The sequence below is a fragment of the Anas acuta genome, chromosome 18 (assembly GCF_963932015.1).
Source record: "Anas acuta chromosome 18, bAnaAcu1.1, whole genome shotgun sequence".
NCBI lineage: Eukaryota > Metazoa > Chordata > Aves > Anseriformes > Anatidae > Anas > Anas acuta.
This window is the reverse complement of record NC_088996.1, coordinates 7,232,335-7,241,281: the sequence shown is the minus strand read 5'-3', so window position 1 is coordinate 7,241,281 and position 8,947 is coordinate 7,232,335.

Sequence of the window (8,947 nt, the reverse complement as noted above, 5' to 3'; positions counted from 1 at the left end):
TCCGCCCCGCGCCTTCCGGGGCCGCCCCGGCCCCGCTCGTGCTCCCGGGGACGGGGCTGGGGTCCGGCAAGGCCGGGGACGGGGCGCGGAGGGGCAGAGAATCCGCAGCCAGGGGGCTTGCTGCCTCCCAGGGCAAAGGGCCTCTCGCAGGGCGCCTTCCTTCTGAGACGATTTGCAATAAGAAAATCGTGTGGCAGTAAAGTTGTTTCTTAAATGAGAGAAGTCCCAGGAAAATAAAAAATAAATAAATAAAAAATATGTAGGTGGATAATATTCTTTATGAGAGTTATTTTAAATACCTTCCAGCCATAGCAGGAGTTGTCACTTCTGCTGCTGAGTAGATTAGAGATGGAAAAACATCTTTAAAGGTGTGTTCTGCCCTGGTGCAGTGATTACTCCCTAAATGGAGAAAAAGGCAGGAGATGGTTGACTGAAAAAAAATGTATTGTGATTTGGGAACACAAGGGGAAGAGACAGTGGACTTGGGGCAAAAGAATTTCTGCCACACTTTTTATATATAATAGCCAAGAAAAGGTGTAGGTTATCTTTTGATTTATTACAGCAGAATAGCTTAAAAAGTTTAATGAGTACAGAAAAATCGACTTATGTAAAAAACATAAAACACGTCAAGAACTATTAAGTACAGTGGCCATTTTTTTCACCTGTTACGACTTGGATTCATGTTAGTTTGTTTTTAATACTGGGCATCAAATCAAAAGAGAAAAAAAAAAAAAAGAATTTTTGGACAGGTTTAGCAACTTTTCACTCTGACAGGAAATAGTGACACTGTTTTCCACGAAGTGATCAAACAGGAAAGCTACCAGGAAATGCAGAGGCAGCATCCAGTCATAAGACCAAGCCTGACAAGTTGCTGAGTTCAGATCCTCGTGGCCAAGGCAGCTCTGAATCACAGCTGCTTCATGCTCTGCTTACCTCGCAGTGACAACTGCAGTTCCAGATGCAGGCTGTCTGCGCTGGAGATCCCCATGTCTTAATGCTGAACAGCCCAAGCTGTGGCTTTGCATATTACTGTGCTATCAATTCACCTTTACAAATCACAGTACAATTTGCAAAATCCAGCAGCTGCCTCAGAGCAGCTGAGCCTTCTCTGTAATGGAAGGAGGAAATTCCCACAGCAAGGCTAGGCAGAGGGGTAATTGACACAGCCTTCCCAGTGCAAGCCATCCCTACTTGGCAGGCAAAGCCTAAATATCAGTGAGCACCTGCAAATCCTATCGAGTTCAGCGTTCAGCAAAGCAGCACAACAAGCTAACCATTCTCAAAGTGGTGGAGTAAGAATACTATTCATGATCATCACTAACACTTTTTAATTATCTTGGTTTTGACTTTTTTGAGATGCACCAGCTTGAACTGACTCTCGTCAGTAAGTCCACAGACTGCTGAAACAGTTTAAGGACAACTAGGCATGAAAAGTGAAGTCATACTAGCATACTGAATCACTAAGCCAGAATGTGATTAGAAGTACCGTGCTTGATTGTATATCTTCATTTACTTTGACATTTCTGCCTCTGATTGCATGACTTCAGTGTATCAAAGCATTCTGTAAAGCGTATCTGTCATAGTGCACTTAGATCACTACATGTAAATAAGAACACCCCATGCAGTGTAGGAGTTCAAAGCTTAAAGGTAGATGTCAGTCATTACCTGGAAACATCTGGGATATATGATTTCTATCTTGTTTTTCTTTAAGCACTAGGCTCTCCTTTGGATGAAAAACAGCAGTAACTGTGAACAGATACAAACATGATCAACACAGTCTTCCCTTGAACCTCCAAGTTTGCTCACTCTATCAGTCTGAAAACATTTTTGTGATCAACTTTGAGTGTTCTACCAACACTAGTCAGTTAGGAACTTTGAAACAAAAAAGAATCAAACAACATGTTTTAAGACAGGTGATAGAGAAGTGTGTGTGCCCTATGGGGCAACAGCAACCGCCACCTTTAAATGTGTCTCCAGGAAAATTCAGTTATATGCACATACCTACCAATGGGTCTTTGACATACGTGGGAGCTATTCACATGCTGTCCCCACACCACTAACAATGTGTGCCCACCAATGCCTTTTGGGGCATTAAATCCCTTGTTAGCACTTGTCAAAGCACCACAATATCATCTGGTAGAAGCATATAGGCGTAGTACAAACCACTCTGCAGGACCCATCACTGTGGGACTTAAAGGAAGAAAGAATGGTGTGCACCAAAACAATAGACTCCCCAGGTTTCTAGTTTAGGGGCCTAGTATTTCCCTCTCAAAACACACACACGGAGTAACAAAAACATTTAAAATACTGAACTTGCTGGTGACCTCATGGGATTATTTATAAGCAAAACAGATCAAAAACAGATCGAAATATTTTCTGCTCCCTCAGATATCCCTTCTTTCCTGTAAATGGAAAAAGTAAAAAAAAAAAAAAAAAAGAAAACTAAACCCTTTCCTTTTCTTCCCCCAGCAAAACAATCCTTAGAACAATTAACATTACAGACTGTCAAAAGTGTTCAAACCAAACTGACAAATGCAGTGACTGGCAGGCAAGCCCAGCCCAACCCACCCGAACACTGCATGCTGGATTTGTCATGCAAATCAAAATGGAACCTGACATGCTCTTTGTTCATTTTCCTTTCAAAAAATCTACTTTAGATGCCTCCCATGTGCCTTGTTTTGGAAGCTGACATTCCAAATGCATCACTGCAAATTAAGGGAAGGATCCATTACCAATAAAGATGTTGAGATGCAGAGAGTTTCACAAATCCTATTGGGAAGGCTGGAGAGACAACTGCTGCAGCTTGCACCTGTAGGGTCACTCGGTCTGCTCCTACTTCTGCTTTTATGAAGTCTCTTTTGAAAAACTCTGATCAGAAAGTCCTTGCAGGAGAAGTTCTGGCAAGCTGTCACAGCCTAATATTTATAGATTAAAATCTGCAAGAAACAGATATACTGTGAATTAGGAATAAAAACAGTGTTCTTGCTTTACAGCTTGCCTATATTAAAATGCATGAAGGTTAATGTGCATAAGGCAAATATTTAAATGATAAATCAATTTAGATACCTATTTCTGCTGTTTTACTAAATGAATGCAGAAGCAATTACATTTTTTAGAACATGCTACTGGATTTGTAGTATGTTACCGTTAACTTACACTATATGAAGATGAATTTTAAACAATGCCAGTTATGTCCTGACCTCATGAAAATAACTGGGAAACTTCCACTGGCTTTAGCTGAACCAGCAGTTCACCCTTAGAGACATATTTTTAACAAAGCCTTCAAAGCATTTACTGGGAATGTGGGGCCTTGGTTTAAAAATATATGAACGCATCTGTTAATAAAATAGCCTAGAATTTACTCTTAAAGATAGACTATCCCAAACTTCAGACTACATTAACTTCCCTGGTTTTGTTATTAAAACAATTTACATCATATTTTGGTTTGCATCTGCCAAAATTGGCAATCATCTGCATAAATAGTGGTTTCATCACTACAGTTCTGCTCTGAGCTTCCCAAAATTTCTATTTAAGACTACAATTGGTCAGCTGGGCTATTCTCTACCTACATTAATATTTGTACCTGTCATGTACATGTGCCTATACAAATGTTAAGTTTCTATTGTGATAGACAAATGCTTGTCTGTATCAGCGCACAGCTTTATTCTTGAAGCTTGTTGGTTGCCCTGCAGTATTACGTTTGAATGCTTCCTAGAATTTCATTCACTCACTTATCTCTTCTTCAACTATGATCAATTGAAATAAACATAAACATTTTCATTTAATGCCTTAACAGAACTATTATCTGACAATTGACTCTTACACAGAGTCCTTAAAAAAAGGCAAGACCTATGCTTTCTTCTCTGCCTGGGCTTTGAACTTGGATTTTTTATGAATCAGATTTCCTCCTCCTCATTTTCAGGCATTCTGTTTCTTTTCAGTTGCCCCAATATCAGAACATCTATACAGAGGGAATTTTCAGTAAAGGGAAACTCTGCCTCTTGAATTGTTTCCTTGCCAATTCACATCTGGTATTCAATACAAGATCCATCTGTTTATTCAGAGTCTGTAGGGGCTTGTACAGTAGTGGATATAAGTATGCCTTTTAATTTGATTTTGTCATTTGACTGGTTAGTAAGTAGTTGAAAGTCTGTCTAAATGCGGCGGGGCAGTTACAACTAGTCAATCATCATCTTCTAGTTGATACATCATAATCAAGTGGAATGCCAGTCATATTTCAACAATTTAAAAGTATATCAATCATCACCTACATACTCCCAAACTGTCAACACCATGAAATGTATTGCTTAACGAGCTTTAATATTACTTCTTACACACACATTTCCACTTAGGAGCCTTGCCAGAGCATTGTAGAGCAGAGTCTTGCTAATCTTAAGTTACCTCCCTAACCTGTTTATGTTCAGAGAGGAGATAACACTGCAGCATGGCCTTGGGTGACCTAGCCACATCATAAAGAACAAGGCAGGTAAAAATAGAACTTCGTTAGAGCAAAGCCTTATATTTTTTAAATACAAAGATGTCAGTTTAATTGAAGCTTGTACTGACATATCAAAGAGCATAAATTATGTCAGATAAAGATTTATTTCTCCATCCCAAAAGTGGGATTAGGATTGGTGTTTTATAATTCTTGGTCACAATTTGCCTCCTGCTGTGTTTCTCATCTCCTTTTGTGGAGCTTTGTTTAGCATGGTAAAAGTACTTTGACCACGGTCATGGCAACAGCCATTAAAACTATTTCTGGAAGTATGGATCATTCAGACTACAGAGCCACAGACCTTGAGCAGCTGTTAGAAAACAAGGTAAATTCTTGTAAATGCAATCCAAAGCAACCTCTAACACACAAAAAAGGAGCAAAGAATGTTACCTTTTGCATGAAACGTTTATATAAGCTTTCATGCATGACATTTGTACACCTGGGCTAACTAGAAAACACTAGGGAAACAGTTTCTGCTATGACCTTATCATTTAAATAATCGCTGATGATTGAAGTCAAAATTTTCATCTTATTAACCTGTACTCAGCTTGGCTGCAAAATAATGAACTGTCTCCCAATAAAACTTAACTCTTACTTAAAGCTAAAACTAAATTATCTGTTAACTATGAAGTTTCATTTTTACTGTCTACTCATATATATAAATATATACTATCTATTCACATATATTTCTTATATATGATTCACATATATTGATCTTCCTTTATTTTTCTTTTTGTCTGATTGAAACTTTTGTTCTTGCACTGTCAACAGACCCAAGAAACCTCTATTTACGTCTGTAACTGACTTAATTCTCACTTTTTCCTAGCAGTTTCTCTTATTCTCTAAAAAAAAAAAAAAAAAAAAAAAAAAAAAAAAGCCTCTGCATTTCTGAGTTTAATCATTAAGTTTGCATCAAAAGCTTCAGTTTTTCAGTATCTTTCATAGTTTCTGGGACTCATTTAAGAGAACAGAGTTTCTGAAAGTTCACTGTTTTAAGACAGTTTCACAGTAAGTACTACCCATGCTCTGAAATAACAGGATAAACTAGCATGATTCTTGTTCATTTTCTGTGTGTTAAACATTTGAACTTCCTTATCTTTGTGTGTGTGTGTGTGTGTGTGTGTGTCCTTCTCATATCCAGGAGGTCTATAGGTTTTATGTAAAAAGGTAAGCAACTCCAAATTAAAATCTTAAAAGCCTATATTTTTGTTTTTGAATTTAAGCTCAAATTTAAATATGGGGCATCCTGGCTAAATAATAGAAGAAAAAAAAAAAAAAAGTTGCTCTGAGGATGAAAGGGACCAGAACTTTTATCCAGTCCACCTCAAGCAGCGTTTTTGAACAATTACAGATTTGATAAAGACATTCAAAATAATGGACTCGGGCCAGCTGTGTATATGTTAAGGTCTGTTCTGAGTGCTGTGTGAGCTCAACAGAGCAGTGACAGTCCTTCATCTGCACAAAGACCCCACAAGTTCTTTTCCTGTCTATGGAACCTTCAGTGATAAATGGAATTTATTCAGGTTTTAGCAAAGGTAGCAACACTACCTCATTTTCTTTTGGTAGAACTCGTACTTTTGATTTTGATCCAATATTGTATGGAATTTGAATTGGTTTAGTCTTTGTCTTTAAAACCAAGTGGATGTTATCCTGAATTTATTGTATTCACATTTAAAACGTTTTTTAGTTCATTGTGTGAGATGTAGTTTTCAGTAATTAATACTTTTATTGTTAGCAGATTACTTGGCTTAAAGTTAAATAATTAGAGTTAAATCATTTTAAGAGATACCCTTCCTTTCTAGGGCAACACAATAAACTGGACTTATGCTTTTCACAATACTTTTGAAATAAGTCTGGTAGTTTTAGTCCACTATCTAAACACTAAAGAAAAACATTACTGCTAGCAAGCCACCAAGCAAAGTAAAACTAAATAATTAACTGAGAATCAGGAAATAGACTTCACTGTAGAAGCCTCATGACAACTATTAAACTGTTAAAATATCACTGAGAAAACTACAAAAAGGAAGTCCTGAGCATACATTTCTACTTATCAATAATGACTAATAATTATCATTTGTTGTTCACAATGCAATTCAAAAGATAAGTGCCCTATTGGTGTGAAACCTGTGCATTCACTTTTCACTCTCTTCAATAACTCAAGACACGTAAGCAACCTGCTGACTGCAAGCTGTGCATTCTGGGTGCATTAAGATTCCCTGAGGGCCAAGTTGCCTGAGCACTGTGCTCCTGGCATACATTTGAACAGCTCTGTACAAAAGCAGTCCCCAGCCAAACACGTGAATGAGAACTACAAGTGGCTGCTCTGTCAATCTTGCACGCAGAGCGCTTTCATAGCTATACATCAGAATCCTTGGGTTGCTGGGTAAGATCTTACTTATGCCATGCTTCAGTACAGTTGATCCCTTACCGTAAAGGTCATTTGCTCTTCTCTTAGTTTCCTGCTTTATAAAAACAAGGCAGCACTACACATTAACATGCGGGAAAGCAAACTGAAACTGAGAGCTACCACCCCAACTGCAATATGATCCCGCCACCCTAAATATACTTAGTACTCCACCTACCTACTCTCACACCAAAGCTGCAGCAACTCCCTTGCTCAAGCTGAAATATTATGCAGCCTCTGTTTACAAGAGACACTCATGATTAGCTTGAGGCCAAAATAAAAAAGCACAGCTACCCAAAACACTCACTTTGGATTTGTTAATCTCAGCAACACTCTGCATAGCAAATTTCAGTTCCTTACCAATATACATGTATCGTATCACTCCCTAATAAATACTGACAGCAGCTTACGTGATGGCCTGAATCAGTAAGCAAATCGTTAGGGATGGACCATGAGGTTATATTCATGCAGTAAGCACTATTCTTGTGTTTCAAATCTAAATTTAAGTTGTCAGAAGACAAGACAACCTAAACTATTAGATATGTAATAGTAACTTTGTATATGTGTATTTGCTTTAGTGATACTTTTGAAGGGCTCACATAGCCCCTATTTCTTTTAATTACTAACAATTTCTAGACAGACACGTTTATAGATGTGGGGGAAACAGTATAATTATACTGACAGAAATTTCATTTAGACCAACCTCCGGGTATACCAGTATTGAACTTCCACTTCAAAAAATGATTTAGATGTTAAACATTCCTGTGCAGAGATACAGTAATTTGGCAGACTGGAAGCTGGAAGTTTAAGTGGTGAGGGATACTACAGGCAAACCAAGAAAAGTGTGTGACTATGAAATGAAGAAAAAAGTCATAAAGTGGTAGAGAATTTGCACACGTTTTTTTCCCTACATATCTGAAGAGGTAAAAATTGCTGCAATTTAGCCTTTCAGGCTGACAGGAATGCTGAATACGTACATTGCAATAAGGCTTGGGAAAAGATTTAGAAGTAGCATATGCTTTCAATCAGCAGGAAACAAATGTGATCTTTTGGATATCAAATGCAAATCCCAGTAACAGTACATGAAAACAAGAATGGATTGGCCATCTTGAGCCATAAAATCTGACATATCGTAAAAACACTCTGCCAACTATTTCTGCTTTCACTACCAGGAATTTGTTCCAATAGCAACCCTTGTTTGCAAATGATTGTTTCTTCCATTTATCATGTTAGACTTCTGAAACTGGTCTTTTTTTCCTGCATTATACTAGGATATTTTCTATATTTTTAGCAAATAAATACACTATTTTTCATCATCTTTTACTTTTTTGATTTTATGAGCACATATCAATTTAGTAAGATACAGTCTATTCACTCTATTTCACTCCTTGTCTTTATTAGTAAACACATTTTTACTAGCATTGGAGATATCCTGTCATTTGATAAATATGTCCAACTTCTTTCTGTAATCTGGTCTACATAAACAAGTCTCTCTCTCTCTTTTTTTTTTTTTTTTTTTTTTTTAATAAATTCATCTATAAAGTCTGTCCAGGTTTATATTACCAGGCAGGACACGAACACAACAGTCTCATGCTACAGCTCACTTCTTCTGGAGAAACCATGATGAGTCCCACTGTCCTTTTGAAAAGGACTATTTATTTTCTTGCTTCTAACTGCACTAAGTATTATCAAGTTACTTCTGTTCTTTTATGTCCTGTGTTCTTTCTAGCCACTCACAACAGAAAGCCCCAAATACATTTCAGAGTTGTTAAGGCTCTTTCAGTAGAACATACCTCAACAGTACTCTACACTAAGTTTAGATGAACAGCCCAGGGCAGATCTGAACAAACAAGTTTTAAAAAATTAAGTCCTTTTTACAAACTAAGGAAAACAGGCTCAAACTATCAAAGCTTTACTATTTGGCAATCAGTACTCTGCTTCCACAGGGCTCATACGTTCACATATTTGTTGCACTACCCCACTCCACTAAAGGCTAGAGTCTTATCCTTAGTTCCTCTATTCACAGGCAGATCTGACTCCGTTGCCAG